Source organism: Cynocephalus volans, chromosome 8, assembly GCF_027409185.1.
Source record: "Cynocephalus volans isolate mCynVol1 chromosome 8, mCynVol1.pri, whole genome shotgun sequence".
Lineage (NCBI taxonomy): Eukaryota > Metazoa > Chordata > Mammalia > Dermoptera > Cynocephalidae > Cynocephalus > Cynocephalus volans.
This window is the reverse complement of record NC_084467.1, coordinates 60923587-60947337: the sequence shown is the minus strand read 5'-3', so window position 1 is coordinate 60947337 and position 23751 is coordinate 60923587. Positions and strand designations below refer to the sequence as shown.

General features: G+C 39.5%; 1 pseudogene; it reads left to right on the top strand.

The window, feature by feature from the left end:
- Positions 1-20410: 20410 nt before the first annotated feature.
- Positions 20411-20722, top strand: LOC134384168 (cytochrome c oxidase assembly factor 4 homolog, mitochondrial-like; annotated as a pseudogene).
- Positions 20723-23751: the final 3029 nt, after the last annotated feature.

The following is a 23751-nucleotide window of genomic DNA, read 5'->3' as shown; positions in this document are numbered from 1 at the left end:
TTTACATTAAATAAATTTCCCTTTTAACAAAAATAAATAAGTAAATAAATCTTAGTAACATAAAACATTAGTAATAGAGAAAATGGGTGTGAGTATATGAGAACTCTCAGAACTATCTCTGCAATTTTTTTGTAAATATAAAGCTATTCTAAAATAAAAAATTATTTTTAAACAATTTTAGCAATAAAAAATAAAATAAAATAAAATGTATACATAAAGATAGCAAGACTAGTCAGAAAATTTCTGGTGGGAAAATAAGACAAATGATGAAGGTCTAGCCTTATCAGATATTAAAGCTTACTATCCAGCTAGTACTACTGAAGCATGACAAAACTCCCCAACACTAGTGTAAAGCAACCATTTCATCACGTTCATGAAATCTGACTTGGAGAATGCAGCACATATGTGATCTCTTCATGAAGTTAGTCTCAAATACTCCTAGAAGGAGCCACAAAAAGAACTGGTTAGAGTAGTTGCCTCTGAGAGGAGCAGGGTGGATGGTAGAGAGGGAAGAGAAAGGAAACAGGAGCAGAAGAGCAACAAGGGTCTAGGTTAAGGAAGAGACGCATTATAATTATGCACTAACTTTTAATTTTAAAAAATAGTTAATTTTTTAAAATATGCCTAAGTGAAATGTTTTTCCTATTCATGATATACTTGATAAATTAACCAAAATGTCAAGTTTCTTTCTGTCCAGCTGGAATTTTTTCAGGATAGTATGGTAAAATAAAAAAAAATATTTCTTGATGATCAGAAGCTCTGTTGTTGATTTTGAAAATGGAGAAAGAACTATTATTTGATTTTTTTCCAATGTATAATGATACCATCTGTGAATGTTCTCACTCCTGTTCCTGCCTATGGATTTTATTGTAACTGCCCCCTGAGAGAGACCACAAGAACACACTCAAAGTCTGACACCAAACGAGAAATGAAGTCATTAAGTGGACAATGTACAAATTTCCTGGATGAATATAAGTTCTAATACACAGAGCAAGGTAAAAGTTGTATGTGTGTATTATATGGGTGAAGTCAAAGGAAATTCTTATTATTGTTTCCAAATACTCATGCTTAGAACCAAGTAAATGCCATATTTTTCCAACTTAATTTAATAAAATTGATAGCAGTATTTTCCTCAGATTTGTTTCATGGTTAGCACTATTGCTTCTTGTTTAGCCCAAGTCAGGACCTCAGGTCTAGGTGGAATTGAGTAAAAATATGTGGAGATATTAGTCAGGACTTCCTATTTAATGCAAAGACCAAGCCAGGGTGGCTTAATCAAATTAAATTTTTAAAAAATCATTGTGTTGGCAACAACATGGATGGACCTCGAGAGAATTATATTAAGTGAAACAAGTCAGGCACAGAAGGAGAAATACCACATGTTCTCACTTATTGGAGGGAGCTAAAAATTAATATATAAATTCACACACACACATACACACATACACACACAAACCGGGGGGGGGGGGGAAGAAGATATAACAACCACAATTATTTGAAGTTGATACAACAAACAAACAGAAAGGACATTGTTGGGGGGGAGGGGGGGAGGGAGAAGGGAGGGAGGTTTTGGTGATGGGGAGCATTAATCAGCTACAATGTATATCGACAAAATAAAATTTAAAAAAAAAAAAAAAAAATCATTGTGTTGGACATCCCCTTCATAGTTATTAGTACTCTTAATAGAAACCACCACCTACTTTAATCTTGGCCCTGCCAGGTGTACCACCCATGCCAATCACCTATCCTGGCCTTTACCCAGCTAGACTCTTGCCTAGTCTGCCTCAGATGGGCCCTGGACCAGCAGCCCATTCTGAAGATGAGGTCTTGATATCCTTTAAACTCTGCTAGGCCTGGGTTTTTATAGGAATCCAACCTAGTATTTTGACAAATTTAGGGGTCTCTTGGTTACTATTGCACAATTTATATATGTCCTATAAGATCCATTACCCTCTGGAACACAACAGTAACATAATTTACATTTGTTTAGCTCTTCATTAATACTTTAGCTTTATTTCAGCCAATAAACAATGGCATACCAGTTCCTACGTGCTGTATGCCTCTCAAGTTAGTATTTGCCAGTTCAACACATTTTTTTTTTTTTTTTTTTTTTTACATTCCATTGATTAGCCAGGCACTATGCTGGACATTACAGGTAGAAAAGTGAAATAAACACAGTCCCTGCCCTCAGGGAGCTTAAAGTCAAATGATAAGTGTATTAGTCTATTTTGTGTTGCTATAACAAAATACTTGGAACTGGGTAATCTATAAAGAAAATGAAATTTATTGCTACAGTTTCTGAGGCTGAGAAGTCCAAAGTCCATCTGGTGGTGGCGACAGTAACCCAGGGGTCTCACATTACAAGACAGTAGAAGCAGAGAGAGCAGAGAGAGAAAGACAGACTCTCTTCTTCTTTTAAAGCCCTTAGAACCACACCCCTGACCACCATTTTTAATCCATTCACTACTGCAGGGTCCTACAAGCCAATCACCTCTTCAAGGCTCAACCTTTCAATTACCATAATAGGATTTACCACCCTCTTAACAGTCACAGTGAGGGCCAAGTTCCTAATACATAAAACATGGGGGATACAATTCAAGCTTCAATGAGTTTTAGGGGGACATAATCCAATCCACTATAATAAGATACCAAAAAAATCCCAGTAGCTATAGTACAAGTATAATTCTTTGGCTGTAATAAGTAGTATACCTATAGCATATCCATGATATTGTAGAAAATTTAAGGCAAAAGTAGTCTTTGGGTTGATTGGGGAGGCATTTCAATTGGGAGAGAAAAGGATTTTCCATTTCCCTGGAAAATTTGGGGAGACTAGAGAACAAATGAAGCACTGGCTGAGACAACCCCAATTACTAGCAACCTATAAACAGTAGCAGGTGTAGGTAGAATGCCGACAGAAAATTACCATGTGAGCCTTAAGAAGGCAGCAAGTAGAATAAAAAAAAAAAAAAAAAAAACTAAATAGAAAATATGTCACCTTTAATTCAGCTTTGGGTTCAAACTCACAAAATCAAGAATTTGGTGTCATAGAGCTGTCTGGTTTTATATATAAATGGCATACTCTTGTTAAATATTAATTAAATTTATGAATATCATTCTGTAGTAAGTTTCAGTCTATACAAATATTTCAAATTTCCATAAGGTTCCAAAGGAGACTATCACAACAGTGGCAACTTTGTACAAAATGATTACCTAGAAATTGTAAATGAGCACTGATACACTGATTACACAAGCTGAGATACAAATTCCATAGCATTGTGTTAGATGTCAAAGCACCATGTAAGTTCAATAACAATCTTGTTATAAGGATGTCAAACCCAACCTTAGTCTGGGCATATATAATTACTTCAGCCATGAGGTAAATAAACACCATCTCTACTGGACTCTTCTAGGAACGAGGAAGAAGATAGTGAGCTAGTTACTCATTTTTAAAATCAAGGCACCTCTCATAGCTCCCCTCCTTCAGTCTTTACCATTGTTGCCATCTGGGCCAAGAGCTCTTGTTTCTGTAATGTTCACTGTTGTACCCTGAGGCTGAATACAGTGCTTGGCACATAGCAGGCAAAAAACAAATGCTTGTTCATTGACACTAATTGAAATATAATGATAAAATTGTTTCCTTAAAGGCAAGTCTAGAAAATCTAGGATTCGCTAGTGCAGGAATTATGCTAACCACTTTATATTTACTATCACATGTTATTCTCAAAACAATTCTGAAAAGTACTATCATTTCCATTAATGATGAAAAAACTGAGGCATAGAGAGGTGAAGTAATTTGTCCGAATAAACACCACTAAAGAGACAAAATTCAAACTTTCTCAAATTCCTGGCTGCTTCTCCACTCAGGTCTGAATAGGAGTATCCATTATCTTGTCAACCAAAGTTAAGACTATTGAAGCAAAAGTATTTTAAAGTTTATTAGGAGCCGAACATGAGGATCAAACTGAGAAACACAGACCAACAGGGTTAAAAAGTGGCTCTGAAGTCTATTACAAGCTGAAAAAACTGTATAGGAAAGTTTACATAAGAGGGGGATGCCTTATTCTGGAGTTGTCCCATTTTCATTGGTAGGTAAAAATACAGAAGTTATAATCATTGTTTACAAGTTACCCCACAAATCTAAAAATGCTGATGTGTATTTTCTAGAGCATTTTCCATGTTTCTTGACCTCTCTTTGTCAGCAAGTTATACATTAGTTACTGAATAACAATCTAAACCACATTCTCTTTTTACCTACGGAACAAGAGGTCGACACTGAGATTATAAGACTCAGCCCAAGGTGAGGTTTAATAGAAACCTGCTTTGTTTCCATCATCAATCAGTAGTCCCACAGCAGCCTTCACCACTCCAAGCACAGACGTTAAAGAGAAATGGCAAGGTGACAACCAAAAACTACTAGATGAATTCATGTAAAAGACACCTCATGAACATTTATCAGGCCATTTAGAAATGCCAACTCTCCCATTCTTTTTTTTTTTTTTTTTTTTTGTCTTTTTTGTGACCAGCACTCAGCCAGTGAGTGCACTGGCCATTCCTATATAGGATCCGAACCCTCGGCGGGATCGTCACCGCGCTCTCAGCGCCGCACTCTCCCGAGTGCGCCACGGGCTCGGCCCCCAACTCTCCCATTCTAAGAACAGCTCTGCATTCTCTGGCATCATCCTTTAACTTTTTCCTCCTTAATTTCTACAACAAGGAAATAAACACGGTGTCTCTAGAGCACTAACATGAACATCACTCTCTGAAATTCAGCCCTAGAGAGAGAGGTCAACAAGCATAGATTGTCTTCAAAAGGATTATGCACTTCACATTTGGAAGCAGGAGTAAGGACAGGGCTGACAGGAGAGACTCCATTTTGTTGTCCACACCAAGAACCCAACAGTAGTCTATATGTTGGAAATGCAGCAGAGACCCCACAGGCAGCAGACCATGTCCTGTTCCAGAAAGCACCAGGGAGGGCAGGGGTTAAAGACAAGCCCCCAAGACTCCCATATGTCCCTTCCCACAAACATGTCATAACCCCCCACGTGTAAGCATTCTTTTCCAGCCCTCGACAGAACAATGAGGCCCAGGCAGAGGAGGATAACGATCGGCCCCCACCCGCTGAAGGTGAAAACAGAACACTTTGTGACCAACTGAGAAGAGCCCCCAGTTGTGAGACTGGAGGCCTCATCATCTTTCCCGAGCCCCTTACCCAGCTCTTTTACCTTTAAAAACCCCTCACTTCCCTTGAGTGTTGGCTGCGTCATGCATAAGCCATCTCTCAATAAAGCTCGCTTGCTCAACCGCATACTGGGTTGTGTTCATTTCCATGGTTCTGAGTCCCAAGGACTTGGCATATCTCATCTGGTTACAATTTTATGGTTGCTATTGTTTTCCTAATCTAGGTTATGTAAAAAAAAAAAAATTGTTCAAATAACTATTATTTTTAATGACTCAAATTTTTAATAACTCATATAATTATTTTTTTTAAGTTTTTAAAAATCAAATAACTGTAATATGCTTTTCTGCATCATTAAAAGACAGAGACCTTCTGACTTGTAAGCTCTTTCAGCTTCTTTAAACCAGAAGGTCACAGAAAGATATTTCTGTGTCAGTTCCCACAGAGAAAGGTAATAAGTCCAGGGAAGACCAGGGTGAAAAGGGACGTTCCAAGGATGCACTGCAATACTGCTTCCAGTGGTTAGGTCCATTCTCTTGCTAAGCTGTACTTTCACTGGTGTATGGTCCTCAGGTACACAAAACAGTGGCCAAGGGCAGCAAGGTCAAGGAGAATCTGGGGGTTGGTGCTTGACAAGTCTTCTCTCATTTGCTTTAGTCTACAACACCAACTAATCTCTCACAGATTATTCTGACGCCTTCAGTTCATTCTGAGTGACAATGTATTTGCATAGACAGGTCTTTTTTGTGTAACATATACTTATGTTTCTGCAATGGGGTTTTAGAAAGGAAGTACTACTTGTTTCATTGTATGTTTATAAAGGTTAATGCATGTCTCAAGTTTTTCCTGATAAAATATGCCTTAAAGTGAACCTAGGTAGGCAGTAAAGTTGAATTAAATACTTTCTTCAAAGACATACAGATCAGTTTTCTGGCACCTCATATTTACTGTTGAAAGCATGTTAAATGGTGAAATATTAGCTCTCTTGGCTTCCACCTGCTTCCTACAACTTAGTGCTGAAGCACTGTGTCACTTAGTATGCTTTTTTCCTACTGCCATACACAATTTTCAGAGTTTCTGGCAGGACTGAAAGAATGTATGAGAGATGATTACTAATGTGTTTAATTATTAAAAATTAAGTCCCCCCCCCTCCCAAAATTCTCTTTTACATCCATTTTCCAGAAGGATAGTGTAGGGCACCTGAGTTAAAAGCTACTTTCTGACCACCTTAACCTTGCACTGCCTCATTCTGAAGGCTGAAGTCCTATCGCACAATTTAAAAGTTTTAATGGTGATGTAAATTGCTGACTCTAAATAAATAACCGACTTTATAATCACAAGGGACAGCTGACTAGATCCTAGAATAAATTAGACTCGATGTGAAAGACATCAGAGAGCAAACAACCGATATGACTCAGCATTCATTCTCTGTGTCACATATATCAACAAGGGTGTTTTTATCAAGGTAATTTGCCTGGGCTGGGTGAACAGATTTAACGACAGATGGATAAAAACTATTTCAAAACTGACGATAAATTGCAAAGCTGCCCTAAACATAAACATCTGAAATTTAGCCCTTTTATGCCCTAGGAAAGGCAGAAGATCCCAGGATACATATACAAAGATGTTTAGTATTCTCCTATATTAATAGCAAGAACTGATGATCGTAGTAGGAATCATCAAGCAACTCCTAGTTCATGTTCTGACATTAATTTCATGACCTTGTGGGAAGTTATTTAAGCTCTCTGGCTTAAGCGTATTTGGTTGCAAATTAGTGGATTTTACTATATCATCTACAACCCCTTACAGCTGTAAAACTCCAAATTCCTAGAATAATTTGTATGAGGCATGTAATAAAGGAACTTTGTTTTGGTCAGTGCTGAATTTTGACACCTAGAATAGTGCCTGGTACGTCATAATTCTTCATAAGTATTTCTCGAACAAATATAGGAAGCAAATGAGTGTTTATTGTGAAGAATTTGTTGTAAATAATGTTGTGTAGAATCTTTATTCATATTGTGAATATGTTGCAATTATTATATTGTAAAGAATTTTTTTAAGACTCCCAGAGCTAAAATTTATGGCATTAAAAAAAAAGAAAGAAAAAAAGAAAAGCTAGTGAATACGGACAATATATGTTAACACTTTTTTGCTCATAGTATACCTAGAGATTAATGAGTGACCACATCAGTGTGACAGATGAAGACCAATGAAAATTGATGGTGAATGCTTGGGAAAAAGGAAAAAAGGACACACCAACTTTTTTTTAAGTGTTTGAATCTTTTAGACAAATGTTACTCAGACTTCTGAGTTATAAAATATGAAATTAACAAATTTTGAGACTAGATATTGAGACACCTACACTGCAAAGGAATTTTACGATGGTCTTCAGAATGTCTATTTGACTCCCATTGTCCATTTGCTGATACATGCATTCCAATTTGAAACTAGGAATATATCATGACTGTAGGAAAAATGCATCTTGCTTAGGCTGACAGGATGAGTTAATGGTTGGCTAAATGAGTTAATCTTTTGAGTGAAATCACTTACACTTGTCTATTTAAGTATTAAAGAATGTACCCCAAGTGTTGATTTGAGTAGAATTAATGCCAAGCTTTGTTTGTTGCTGACAATAGATAATCATATATTCAACATCTACTTCTTTGTGATTATAATATGTCATCTGTATAAAAGAGAGAATTTGAGAGGGTAGTAGAAATAATGCAAGTAAAGGGGAAAACCATGTAGAAGTGCAGTGTAAGAAGAACTCAGAGATTACAAAAGCAAATGGGAAGACAGAAAATATTACTAATAGTTATTATTCGTTGAGTGCCTACTATGTGCAATAAATTATATAATCCTCATTACAATCATACAAAAATAGATATTATTACCATTTTACAGATGAAAAAATTGATGCTCAGAGAAACAAAGTAACGTATCTACTGGCAAACAGTAAGTCATTTAAAATTAAATTCTTCTGACTTCATAGTCTACACTCTTTCTACTACATATACCCAACTTCCAAGAGAGAATTTTTGAGCTATCAATGATGTATTCACAGTGCCTTTATGCTAAGAAACACTGAATTTGAGTTTGATTTACATTTTTGTTGTCAAGGTTGATCATCTGACTATTGTACTACATATCCCATATTAATGAGGTCTTAAGTTAAAATGTGCTTAAGTTTTCATATATCTCAATACTTCAGAGCAGTTAAAACTTTCAAGAATAAATTCTACTTTTTAGAGCTGAGCTGAAAATCTGCTTTGACTTTCTTTCTCTGCCTTTTTAATCACAATATTAAATCCACACTTCTCAGAGGTAAGAAACTATCTTTTATAATAAAGCACCACAGCTTGCTTGCTTGTATCTCACATTACAGAAATAAAAATTAACTACATTCTTTTGAGGAACCCGTAGGTTTTAATTTCTAGTTTGTCTTTTTAAATTTTATTTCCTTCCAACTGAATTGAGGTCCATGGACTTTTTGAATGGTTTTCTCTGCATTTCTTGTTTTGCTTATCTGTTTGCTTTTGGCTTTTTTTTTTTTTTTTTTTGGCAGCTGGCCAGTATGGGGATTGGAACCCTTGACCTTGAGTTATCACACTGCCCTCTAGCCAGCTGAGCTAACAGACCAGTCATTGTGTGTCCACATCTCTTAACCATGGCCCCCTTACCTGTCTCTTCATTCCCTGGGCCCTGCACATCCCTCACTCAGCTGCAGCACCCCAGCCTCTATGCCTTTCCTCCAACCTGCCTGGGTACATGTGTCTGTTTTACATTTACTGTTTAGCTTTGGCTTTTGCCGGGATTGCTCCTCTCTCTCCCACCAGATAGCTGTGTGATTAACTCTTTCACTGCCTTTAAGCTGCCCCTCAAATGGAAACTGCCCAATGGGCTTTCTCTAAAAACCCCTCCTTACTTTTGCAAACTGCTTCCCATACTCCACACTTAAACTGCTCTACTGTTTTTTAAAGAGTATCACCTCCTAACATATCAAATAATGTACTTTTTATTTTGACTATTGTTTATTGTCTGTCTGCCTCCTCTGCAATGGAAGCTCCACGACAGCAGGGATCTTTGTTTTATTTACTGATATATGCTAAGGGTCTAAAACAGTGCCTAACACATAACAGGCTCTCAGTAAATACTAGCTAAATGAATGAGCATCTCATTAAAACAAATGCTTAGAGTGAAATTTCTAAGTCAAAGAGTGGGCAGTTTTTAAAATTCAGATGCTTATTAGTTAATTAAAGAATTTGTTCTTAAAAAGACCAACAGAAATATGGCTTTAGAATAGAAGTGCTTAAGACTGCAGGCTTCCCACAGGACTCACTTTCTCCAAATGGTTACTCCTACAGCCACTAGCTACAATCTTCTACAAAAATATCTTCCAACTCTGATCTACTCACCCACCTGGGATTTTGAATGCCAATAAAGTATACTTTCAAACCTTTCTCCTAGTTAACAATATATATTGCAATAAACAGAATTTGATGCCATTTATTTAGCATTGTCTGGGAATCACCTGGATACAAATCTTAGTTCCATAGCTACTAGTGATACAGTTCACTGACTGTGAGAACTTGTGGAAGTTATCTATCCTATCTTAGCCTTAGTTTTCTAGTCTGTAAAATGGAAATGATAACTGTAGACTTAGGATATATACAGGGTTTAAGGAAAGAACTATTTTCAAATGTGTGGATAGAGTTTAGGGCATGCAACAAGGAAAGATGCAGTGCCCTGAGTCATTAATGGCAGGAGTACTTACTAGCCCAGGGTCTAAAGAGGCAAAAGGAGGGAGAAACTCCCAGAACTCTGGGTGAGAGCTGAGTGAGGCCTTGTTTAGAGCAAAGCACCCACCCCAGTGTAACCCAGCAGGGAGAGAGCTAGCAATTAGATACACTGACATCACTCTCCTTCAATTTTTCTAATATCTCACCAGTGCCTCCCATTGGCTAGACCCAACTGGAAGCCAGAGGGCAAAAAAGCCTATTCAATGTTGTCCCTAAAGGTCAGCCTCCTGGACTACCCAAGGAGAGGTAAAGAGAAAATTAGGGGGACAGTAGAAGATATCCATCACAGTCTATCCATTTTCCTCCTCAGCATCCACTCTTATCACTTACCTGGGTGAAAAAATCAATTTCCTAACATAGATGACAAATAAACCATTACCTACTACATTAATGAAGAATGAGGCCATATTCCAACCTAATGTATAAAATATTAGCCATAACAGCACTCTGAATTTAAGGCAGGAGGGGAAGGCAGAATAAGCAACAATTAACATGAAATTTAGCTGTCATGGCTCACTGTCGTGAAGCCTATGTTGACAATCATACCTTTTTCCACCACCAATTTCATGTTTACCTTACCCTCTGCAACACCCCAGGTTGGAGGGTGTGACCCAAACCTTCATTTCTGTAGTATCTTAGTTCTTAAGTCCTCTTTACTGACAGCACTACAGGTCATTGCAGTGAATATCTTGGGTTCCAGACATCATCCTCTCTGCCTTGATTGTAGAAACCCACATTTTCCTTGGTATTTGGGCTCAGTCACCCTAGCAAATACAGTGACCCCTTCTCTCCCTGTTGCTTTAGTGGTGTGAGAAGCCCAGGCTAGCCAGGGAACAATCCAAGCTGTCAATTCTTCAAAACCATAACTATGTTTCCTTTTCTTTTGTTTTTTTTTAAATAAAGAAAAGAGGTTTATTTCACTTACGATTCTGGGATAGCTGCATCTGGTGTGGGCCTCAGGCTGCTTCTACTTATGGCAGAAAGTAGCAGGCAGCCAGTGGGTACAAGCAGATCACATGCGGAGAGCAAGCAAGAGAGAGAGAGAAGGTGCCAGGGTCTTTTAAACAACCAGCTCTCACAGGAACTAATAGAGTGAGAACTCATTCATACCTTCCCCCGCCTAGGGAGAGCATTAATCCATTCATGAAGGATCCACCCCCATGACTCAAACTACCACACTAGAGGTCAAACTTCCATATGAGTTCTGGAAGGACAATACATCCAAACTCCATCATTCTGCCCCTAGCCTCCAAAAACTCATGTCCCTCTCACATACAAAATACAATCATTCCATCCCAACAGTCTCAAAAGTCTTAGCTTGTTCCAGCACCAACTTAAAAGTCCAAAGTCCAAAGTCTCATCTGAGACCAAAAGCAAAATTCCTTCCAGCTGTGAATGATTCTGGGGCAGCTGCATCTGGTACAGGCCTCAGGCTGCTTCTACTCGTGGCAGAAAGTAGCAGGCAGCCAGTGGGTATAAGCAGATCACATGGCGAGAGCAAGCAAGAGAGAGAGGGGAGGTGCCAGGGTCTTTTTTCATAACTATGTTTCCTAATGCAAGCATTCTTCTCTTGGGTAACCCACCAAGCCATACGTTGGTTATGGAAAGCAAAAATTCCTTTAGCATATTATTTGGAATAAAAGTAAGAAGTGCCACCTCAGTCTCCAAGACTCTTTTCCCAGATATGTGTCTATTCTGATGGGAACAAAGCACTGCCCCTTCATGTTTGAAGAGGTTCAGTGTAATTACTGTGTCACCAGATGACTGTCAGGTACCCCTGGGGAATGATACCGTGTCAGGATCAGCTTTGGTGATCACCCATGTCAGGATCAGCCTCCATGCCTTTGAACCCATGCAGAGCTTCTCAAACTGTTGCCATAGCCACATTTGTGCATGGGTCTAACATACAAGCTGGAGAAAGAGGCTGATGGACAGCCACCTTGCCAACCTGATTGCTAAGGGCCTCCTCCACCTGGATGCCCTCCAGTAGCATGTATGTGGGGCACAGATGTCTCCCCACTCTATGCCCACCATGAGACACACATAGCGTAACTGTCTCCCACACCTCCACTATCAGATCCTAGCCTTGGTCCTGAGCCGTATGTGCCCTGTGACTACAGGAGATGAAGAATTCTATAAAGCTGCCACCGAGCCTTTCTGATTTCCACTTATTTCAGAGTTGGGCATTCAAGCGCTCCAATATTCTCCTGTTCTCATTTCCCCTGCCAAGGAGTTTATCTGTGTATACACAGTCTCAATCTCATTCTAAGGATATGAAGTCTGGAGCCCACTCCCGAAACCAATTACTTTACTAGTCAGGGCACAATCGATCTAGGTAACTGAGCAGAATTAACGGTTAAAGTTGTGGGCAGGGTTATTAGAAAAGCAACAAGGACTGAATAAATAACAGTGTAATTAAAGGGTAAGGAACAAGGAGGGAGAGTTCCCAGGGATAGATGAGAACATTGATTTAAACTTACAATATGCCAGACTCTCTATTCATATTGTCTTATATAAGCCTCATAACAACCTTAAAAAGTAGATATTATTATTGTTTTACAAGTAAGAACCTCAGAGTCAAGGAACTTGCCCGAAGTCACACAGCTATTAAGTAGCAAAGCCAAGCTTGAGTCCAGGAATTTCTGACCCCGGGCCATGTCGTTTCCTTGTCTCTGTATCACATATCTCTTGTTTCCCCGCACACACCCACTCCCTGCTCCCTTTCCTTCCTCTGTCTGCTCCTTCTGTGACCCTCATCCCATTACTTATTTGGTCCAATTTAAATCACCCACTGAGATCCAACTCACGTCGATTCCGTTCCTTCCCCCCCTACTTTGAAAATGTCTCAGACAGAACCTTTGCTCATAAATATCTAAAAATCCTATTAAAAACCCACACACACATTCATTTTGTCATTTATCGAACCAATATTTCTTGAGGTCCTACTGCGTGCCGTGCATGTTCTAGGCAAAGGAGAATAAATTAGTGAATAAGATATATTAAAATCTCTTTCCTGGTTTAATTTATATTTTATTGGAAGGGGGATGTTAGGGCAGAGGCAGACAATAAGTAAGAAGAACACAAGTAACATTATCGTGTATAATACTGTTGTGTATAGATGGTGACAAAAGGGACAGCGAATGGGTGGGGGTTAGGAAGAAGGGCAGACTGAGACTTCCAGACAAATACTGGAAGGAAAGAGGGAGTCTTTGTGTATTTAGGGGTGAAGAGCATTCCAGCAGATGAAACAGCACGTGCAAAGGCCTTGAGAGGGAAGCCTGCCAGGCATCTATGGGAAACTGCAGAAGAAACTTCAAAAGTGGCTGAAGAAGTGACATGGGTGAGCGTCATGTGGGATAAACTCTGAGAAGTAACAGAGGCAGATTGTACAGTGCCTCATAGTTTTAGGGGTTTAGCTTTACCTCTAAGTGAGATCGGAAGACATAAAGAGTTTAAACTAAGAAAGGACATGATCTAATGATCTGAACTCTGTTTTAACAGGACCACTCTGGCTGCTGATTGAGAATGGATTGTAGGGGGACAAGCGCAGAAGCAGAAAGACCGGTTAAGAAAGTATTGAAAACACACACATACACTCCAATCTATTTGTAGGAGTTTCCTTTATTCATTTATTCATTTTTTTAAATTTAATTATTTATTTTTGGTGGCTAGCCAGTATTGGGATATGAACCCTTGACCTTGGTTCATTCTATCATTTAATAAAGAGTTACTGAGAATCCACTACATGCAAAGAACTATAAATGATATTGTATAAGCCCACTATTTACACCCAACCAAGAACTGGAAAGGGGGACTCTTTACAAGTATTGCACAGGCATCTTGCCTTCCAAGAGGACTCGACAAAGCTTAGAAAGAATTTTTGTATCTCTCATGCTTTTCAGAGTAAAGAGACATCCAAAAGAGACCAACTTTCTGGGTTGCCACACAGTCTGATTACTGCATTTGATATTGTTCCCAGAACAGCTACTTGTTTCTGAAGAAAAACTGTAGTGTTCACAGGATGACTGCGTCCATTTAAAAAGATACAGATAGTATCAGCAACTATTTTTATTGAAAGAGGAGATTTCCATGGAATCCAAGAAATTACTACAGTAATTTTCTCTATTAGAAAATATTCACAAACATTATTCAAAGTTTCTACATCCTAAAAGTCCAGGACAAAGAGCTTTGTTTTTAAATACCACTGAGATAATCTGAAGGCCCAAAGCTCCATGGTAATCTGACACCACCCAGGACTGAGGTTATATACCAAGAATCTCTAATCAGAAAGGAAGCATATCAGAGAGGCATGCGCAGAGTCACTGGACTTAGCTTTAGCAGGTTTCCTGTATTAAAACATCATCCTAGACAGGCATATGCATTTTAGAAATTGTGTGTGTGTTACTCCTTCTAGGATCTTAGGAAAATGAACAGATCATCATTTCAGTCATGGCCTTCTGTGGCTTTGAAGTAAGAGGTTGTGAAAAGGGAATAAATAAAGAAGGTTTTGGAAAGAAGTATGACCTTGGGGTTTGAGTACCATCCATATCACGCCTCAATGCCTTGTTAGTGCAGTTTCCTTTCCCATCTCTCTGTTACCTCATCCTTATTCACCCCTCAAGACTCTTCCTGGGCATATCTCCAACAGAAGCCTTCACTGAACACTGAATCCCCCCGAACCTTTCTGCCATCTTGTACATGTCTATTTTAGCATTTACCATCAATTGTGTTTGCCTTGCCCAGAAGAGTATAAGTTCCTTGATGAAAGGGATCCTGTCTTATTCACCACTGTACCCCTAGAACCCGACATGGTACTTTTAAAGAAAAAGCTATTCATGACACTTGTTAAAGCATGGTAGGAAGACTTTATTCAGGACGATGGCAATAGGTGTAAGGACAACTGCAATGGGGTCTTGCAGTAGGGGAGAGAGATTGGGATCAACTCTGAACACAGGGGAAAATGGGGATTTACAGCCAAGGAGCCAGTGGGTGGTGGGTGGATGAAAGATTACTACAAGGAAACGTCATGGGTGAGGAAGGATTCTGGCCCCACTGACCTAACAAGATTCTTGCTGAAGGCAGGCCGTGGTGATCAGACATCACCTGAAGGATGGTGGAAGATAAGGAATCCAATTAGATATCATGGATGACCAGCGTCAAGAAAGGAGGATTCTGGCTAAACTGACCTAGCAGGATTCACGCTAAAATTGGGCAATGCAGAGATGAACATGGAAGCCCAAAAGTCAGGGCCAAGTTGAGAAGACAGTTCAAAGGAGCCTGACTAGAGGCAACAACAATCAACCACAATGTATATCGACAAAATAAAATTTAAATAAATAAATAAATAAAAATAAAGAATATTTTATAGGTAAAAAATAAATAAATAAATAAAAAATAAACGGAGAATCTGGGTCAGTCCCCACTCTTGTTCAAGGAAAGAAGAAACATTCTAGCAGTATAAATCCATTTTCTCATTCGGTTGCCTTTGGTCATTAGGGACCAGCTGAAGCATCTGTTGGGACTTGGTAGTAGAGGATATTTGCTGGATGATGCAAGCATTCGGGAATTTAATGTGGGAAATTTCTATGAAAATAATAATAATTTGAAAATATTGATGGTTGTAAACCCAGTTTCTCTCCAGAGGGCAGGCAGTTGAGAATTGGCCATGACAATATGACATATTTCCTGGTTTGCAGTTTGAATGTTTTTGGTGATGGCATCAGTTATTTCTGTGAGTTTTCTTAGTGGCTCACACAGCAAGAGGCACAAATGTTGCCCACATACAATAAGTTGTAGTGATTTCTTTGAAGCTGTATCAAGTCATCCAGCTTCAGCTTGCAGGGCTTTGGGAAAGGACAGTTATAGTTCTCAGTGATGTCAGGTCAGGAGGGTGGGAGAAAAATTGGAAATGTAATTACACCCAGGTATTGGAAAAAGTTTGCACTATAGTTTTCTATTGAAACAAAATTTCTCTCTAAATCACACCATCCCCCATTTTTGATCAAAGATAACCAAAATAAGGTTGTGGTTATTCTTGTTTACAAAATAAGTCTGGTCTCCTTACATTTGGCCTGATTATTTGCATAATTGCAATGAGAATGGTAATTGAGCACAGAGTTCTTTTTTAGTTTGCTTTGTTAGAACTTTTCATAAGGAATCTCAGGGTAGGCTTTTAAAAACCTCTCAAGGCTAGGAAGCCAAAACAAGAGCTCACCACCAGATTTCACCTTCACTATCTACAGACTGAGTAAATTCCTCTCTTCTCAAGGTCCCCAAGATATCCTGCAGTTCCTGGGCCAGGACATGACCTTTTTTTACTCACTTGTAAAGCTAGGAACCCTGTAAGCCAAGAGTTAGGTCAGTTTTTCCACAAGGGCTTTGTAAGCATTGGCTCCATAAAGTCAACCTTAGTTCCTTAAATCAGATTCTATGCACATTCATTCTCAACTATGACATTCCAGTCAAAGCCTTGGTAATATAACTAATGTTCCCAATTATGTTCTGTTACAAGGAGAACAGATTCTTACTGGACTTATGCAAATGACTATATTGCCATGAAAATGAAAAAACACAAGCAATAGGAGTTTCTGAATTCTAGAGGGACCAAATAGTGAGAAAAAATGAACCTTTCATTTTTGTTTACAAAATTATAAACTATTAAATTGTTGTGAGTTACAGATAGCTTAGGAGAAAGGGGAAGATGGTTCCTCAAATCCAGAAAATAGAACATTAAAGAACCAGCATAACAAAACCAGAATCATCCTTTATCAGTTTATGTGGTCCCATGTAATTAATTCTTATTCTGCTTGATCCTAGGCTAGGAGTCTTATGAATCCATCAGCTTCTAAAGATCTGATGAGAGTTCACTTGACAAGGAAATTTGGTTATTTCTGCAGCATTAAACATTTTAAAATAATAACTGGAGTTATGACTGATAACATTATACCAAACATCTCACGAACAGTGAGGGTATTGACAAATTTCTGTGAACTTCATATAATTATATCTAATTATATACAAATATATCTTGGGAAGGTTAAGCATCACTTCTTATTTGGTAATTCTTCCCATGCAATTTAAACATATCAAATAAATCAGAACATCTTTCAGTGTTTCTCTTTACAAGGTGATAAAACAAGTCCTTAGAGATTTTTTAGAGACCCTCTGGGAATTCTCAAAGTCTGCTTGAAAGAACAGAAATATTTTACTTAGGATTTGATTTTAGGAGGTGGTATAAAATGTCAAAAGATTTGAACACTTTATTAAATAGGATCACAGATCACTATGAAACAATACTTAGATTCTCTCAAATAATCAAGAACATGATAAAGGTTAACATAAAGCACAGGGGAAAAAATCTGATAAGGCACAAAAGCTTTTACAACATTTTTCTGTTTTTTCAGGGGTTTGCTTTTCCCCCTTCATTTTCCTCTCATTCATTCTACAACAAGCAGTTATCTCACTTTAGGACAAAATTACTCTCTTACCAAAACAACTCCATCAACAAAAACACATCTTCATATTCCTGTATAGTTCCCATATACATCTGTTTCTCTTCATTCTTATTATTTCTAGTAGTTTTAATTATATGTGCTGATATAATTTTAAACATCAGTAACCTTTCTTTTACAGAGAAAATAAGGTAGTAAGCAATTATGATATGTCTCTCACATACTAGCATTCTGTAGCAGACTAGCAGATTTATGGATACACCACTTCAGAATTAATAGAGACTTATGCTTCCAGTTGCTACAGTTTTTCATGTTTATTAATGGGCCCTAACATATTTAACCTTCCTATCGTATACAAAAACAAGATACCAAAAGGATATAAACTTAAACTTACTGTTCAGTCAAAAAAAGTTTTAGTAGTTTATCTTATGTAAAATGATTTGTTCATTTAATGAATATCTAATAATTAATTTAATATAGCATAACTCTAAGATTGTAAGTAAACAAAAAGATTTTAGTAACTGTTTTTAGGCAGGCATACCCTAACACCAAACAAAGTTAACCATCATCTCAATTTATTTCCCTGTTTACTATTTTTACAGCACAAGCAAAAAGTTAAATACATGGGCGTTTTTGTTGTTGTTTGCTTTATTGCTGTGCTTGATATTAATTAATTAATAGCAAGTAATTAATTTTTACTGCATCTTTACTTACACATTTGTTTTTAGATTGAGTTTACAATTGTTATAATCTTAAATATCCAGTAGATAAAATATTAAATTCTAGTAGTATAAAATATTTTAAAAATTCTAATAGTATAAATTTTAGTAGTATAAAATATATGCTCATATTATACATTAATGCTGTTAACCAAGGAGACATAGCTGTTTTTATTAAACCAACAATACCATACTAATTTTATTTACCAAAGATTTACCCAAGTCTCCTAAACTTAAAAAGCACCTGGATTAGTTTCTATATTTCTGGGAGATTTATTTGACTTATATAAACTGCATACAAGCATTTATTTGTCTCAAAGCCAATTTTAATAGAACTCCTTTAAGGGATTTTATAAATTAATTTGGTAATATCCAGAGGTAAAAAAACATATATCACATATACATAACATACATACACAGACATACAGACAGATGTAAATAGAGATCTTACAACATTACAGCTTTCATTCCAAAATTGTAGCCAAGAATCTGGCAACACAGTAACATAAAACTCATTGGTTTATTTCTGCTTCATATTTTTATCTGAATTGTGTTTCTGACAAACACAATTTGAGACAAGTTGAGGTTCACAAACACAATTTGAGACAAGTTGAGGTTACCTATTCAATAAGGGCTAAAGAGCTTTGTATCAATATTTGTGGAGGAGATTTTAAGATTTTTCATTCGCCGTGATATGTAATCATGTAGGGGCTGTGGCTTGCACTTCAGATGAGTGACTGAGGAGACACCCATTTGAGTGGACATAATATGCCATCTATTTCCAACTAGTCTTTTTTTCTCTCTCTCTCTTTTATTCTTTTTAGTCTCAGGTTGCTTTGGGAGATCCCTGAGTGCTTTGAGAGCCCCAATGGGGGCAGGGGGTCTAAAGTTCAAGTGACTGACGGGCTGGAGTGTGAAGAGAAAAGGTCTGGCAAGGGTGGACAGAGGGATGAAGGAGGTAGGAGCTTGAATGGGGACATATCAAAGATTTCAACGGGGCCGAAGGGAAGATCAAAGGTGGTAAAAGGAGGAAGGCGGAGCGGGGGTAATGGCAAGGGAGACGTCTTAGAGAAGCCACTTTGTGAAGATCTTAAGTTTCCCAAAGAAGCTATTGAAGTTCTGAATTATCTTCAGCTAACTCATGCCAAAAAGAAGGAGGGGGACTAAGTTGGTGGAGCATACAATGAGCAGGGGTTCAAGAAGAGGGGTTTCAGTCCACTAAAAAGTTCCATGGGAGACACAGGATCAAACAGAGAAACCTCACAAAGAGCCAGGAATAATTTTCCAGCCCAGGGAGTCAGGAAGTAAATTCCCATTCAAAAGAAAGAACCAGGAAAAATACTCCAGTCCAGCAAGAACCTTCAAACAAAGAAGCCTGGGCCTCTAACCCAGCTTCTGCTTGACTGAGACTCTAACCCATCTTCTTACACAAAGAGAAAACTAGGACTCTAATCCAGTATTTAACAAATAATGCACATTCAGTAAATATTGGTTAACCAAACTGACATCACACAGGTTTTCTCCAGTCAATATATAGAGATGCTCTAGTCTATCCTAATATATATATCCTGTTGATGCTTATAATATTTTGTTCTTGGGCTATCTTTCCAATACCCTTTCATTTGTCTTACCTCACAGGGCCATTCTGAGGATTACAGGTGAGAATTAATGTGAAAGAGTGAACAAAGTTGTTAAAACAATTATTGCTCTTACTGCAGCATCAAGCACTAGATTATTGAAATATCAAGAGAAAGAGGCAAGGTATGGTAGACATTACTAGTATCTCTCTAATATCCACTATCCCTCCCTGGATTAGGCTTCTCCAGTGAAACATAAGCAATAGGAGATACATAGATAAGATAGATAGATGATATAGATACAGATAACATAGATATACATACAGATATGAGATTTATTATGAGAATTGGCTCACACAGTGAGGCCAAGAAGTCCCACAATCTGCAGTCTGCAAGTTGGAGAACTAGGAAAGCTGATGGTGTCCTTCAGTCCAACTCTGAAGGCCTGAGAAGCAGGAGTACTGATGTCTGAGGACAGGAGAAAATGGGTGTCCCAGCTCCAGAAGAGAGAAAGAATTCACCCTTCCTCCATCTTTTTGTTCTATTCAGGCCTTCAACGGATTGAATGACTCCTGCCCACATTGGTGACGGCAGTCTTCTCTACTCAGTCTACTGATTCAAATGCTTATCTTGGCACAGGAGCACATGTTCTGGTCCTCTTCTCTCACCCTTTCAACTCCCCAAGATGTCAACTTCAGTCCCTCAAGGCCATACCTTGACCCAACAGGTGAAGGAGGATGAGGAAGACGACCGGCTGGACCAGCTGATCTCCCGCTCTGACTAGCTGCCTCCCAATTTGCAGTGCAGGAGTTCATGGCCCAGCACAGGTGCAGGCCTTCAGGAACTGCATGAGTGAACAGCAGGAAGGTGGCAGGAGGAGCAGCAGAGGAGAAAAGAGCACGCCAGTGCCATTGCTGAGACCCCACACCACCTGTCCCCAGAGGATGGCCCTGCAGAAAACAGCACCCAGATAGATCATGGGAGGAAGAAATCCTAAATATTGGAATAACAGACCAGAGGTTGTAACACTTGGGGTAAGTCTTTGGTTCCTGGGATGAGAGCCAGACACCATGGATTTGGACATGACTACCACAAAGAGCTGACATATTTTCATGGTCAGGTCCCACACATCCTCACCCATCTTGTTCCACCAATATTTGCAATGTAAAACACAGAGTGCATAAGGGAGGTTTCCCCACCCCAAAACATGGGTCATTGTGCCAAATACTGAGATGATTACACGGACATTTTAATTTTAAAAGTAAATTTACAATCTAAAGGTAAGTTGGACTTCCGGTCAAGATGGCAGAATAGACAGTTCCCAGTGTCACTCTCTCCCACAAAACAACCAATTTACAACTCTAAAAATGTAACATCAGCCAAGGTGGGGCTGCTGGGGCTCAAAGGAAGAGGAGGAGAGACATACAGAGTTCGTGAAGGCGGGAGAAACCATGATGAGGGAAAGAAAAAAATGCTCTGAGCATTTTGGGCCGTGGCTGCTTTAAGGCTTGAGCTGATGAGCACGTGGAGCAGGAGCCGGCAGAAGCCACAGCTGTGCCCTTCAGATGGAGTTACTTGGAGGCATCAGGGGAGAAGAGGGCCTTGGTAGTCCCCAGGACAGCAAGACCACTAATAGGTTCCCGTGGACCCAAATAGGAGCAAGGAGCCAGAACAACTGAAAACAAAAGAGCCATTCAGAGGCCATTAAGTCACTGCAAGGGACTGGAGCAGGGCCCGTCCCATGGGAAGTGTTTGCAGGATGGATGGTGGGGGAGACAGGCCTACCAGGAGAACACTGGGACACAGCAAGGACAGCCAACCCACCCCTCAATCAGCGCAGGACCGCTCAGAGGAGACTGGTAAAGGGCGCAGTTTGATGAAAAGACTCAGGCCCAGATCAGAGTTTCTACACAAACCGGAACCACCGGGTCTCTGGAGAGCCAGAAGTACCTATAAGATCAACGGTTAAACCCTGAGCTGCACAAAAAGCCTTCCCTAGGGAAACAGCAGCAAAGCATCAACTTAACCACACAGCTCAAGTACTGGTTCCCACAGGAAGTTCCCCCATGTTAGAAGTAAGCAAAGGACAAAAAACTAGTTCCAGACCACGCATACCACCATCGCCTTGGGGCCTGCCTGGGAACTGGAGTCCTGAAGCCAGGGACAGGACCCCACTCCCACATCTAGGCAAACTGCGCCAGCACCTCAGGGCCCCCCAGTGACCTGAGGTATGGAGCCGGGTTCCAGAACTCCTCCCACAACCAGGCATGCTGCACCAGCACCTCAGAGCCTACCCAGGGACCTGATGCATGGAGAAAGGGACCGGACTTCCTTCCCACAGCCAGGCACACTGCACCAGTGCCCTCCTGGGGACCTGAGGCATGGAGAAAGGGACCAGACCCCCCTCCAACAACCAGGCACACCACGCTATCACCTCAGGGCCCACCCAGGAACCTGAGGCATGGATAAGAGGACTGGACTGCCCTCCCACAGCCAAGCACACTGCACCAGTGCCTCAGGGCCTGCCCAGGGACCAGAGGCATGGAGAAGGAGACCAGACACACCCTACAACCAGGCACACTGCCAGCACCAAGGACATGCCAAAAACATCACTTCCATGTGGGTGGCCCACCACAGCCACCACAATAACTATGGCTGCCACAAAAGTGGCTAGATGCCACAATCAACACGCAGATGGTCCACCAGCTGCTGCAGTGCATTGACACAAGGAGAGTCACCAGCAGAGATAAAGAAAAGAAGAGGATGTCTCTCTCCACAAAGTCCATTTCAGAGTGACAGAAGAAGCATCTGCTCTATGATAATATTGGGGGACCTGATCACACCTCTCAGCATTGGACAGATCATCTAGGCAACAAATCAACAAAGTAACCATTATTCTTTCAGAAGGAAAGAAGAAATCTAGGGTAATTAGAGGGGGGAGGGGGAGGAGGAGGGGGATGGGGTTAGATTGGACAAGGCACATAAAGAATGATTAGGATTTGCAACAATATATATGCTAGTAATATTGATTTGATCAACATATCTCAATGTTCAACTCCCAAAATACATATTATCGATTTTGATTCAATAAATAAAATAAATTTTTTAAAAAAATAAATAAATAGAGGTAAGTTGGTCAGCTAATCATGTCTTCATTGATTAGGTCATGGGTTAAACAACAGCAAATATTTCTGAGACATTGTGTGAGAAACTGATGCGATGAGTCATGTGACCTTGGCCTTCATGTTGCTCAGAGTCTAGTTGGAGGGAGGAAATAAAACAACACTGGAATGACTAACTGAATCCCGATAATGGTATAAGTGCCTTTATCTTTCATCACTTGGTCAGGACGTTTCATTAAGCTTAATGGAAGGAAGGGAGAGCTTTTTCTTCAACAAATATTGTTATATGCCAGACTCTGTTTAAGTAACAGATGCAGAGTCTGACCTCAACTTGCTCCCAACCCAACAAACACAAAAAGTTGGCCTGACATTGTAAAAGTGCATTTAACATGAAAATACACATTTTTGGCTTTTGCAAAATGGGGAAGCTGTCAACATGGAGCTTGCATTGCCACTTGACAACAAGTTGCTGGAGCTGAATAGTAATGCCTCCTTTAACGGGGTTGTGTCCACCTGTTCATAAGAGTTGCCGTCACTTCTCATTTTTCTTCAGTGAAACTACTTCGGCCATTCTATTCCTGCCTAGCTCTGTAAGGCATTTGGGAGTGGGAAGGGTGTTGGGAGAGTGATATCTGCCATAGATACTGAAAGGAAAAAGGAGCATAGGCTCTCAGCTGCAGCAGCAACAACAAACGTTTCTTGATTACCTATATATGAGAAGCCCAAATCTGAAGTATAGTAGGCTCTACTTTGAGCCTTTGTGCTGGTATTCAGGGAAGAAGGAAAGAGAAAAGAGGGGAGAAGACATGAGGAGCTTCCTCATATCTCCTAGTTCAGCCTGCTGGCTGAAGGAGATGGCCAGGTACACACATAGAGAGATGAATCTTTAGGGTCCTTATGTGTT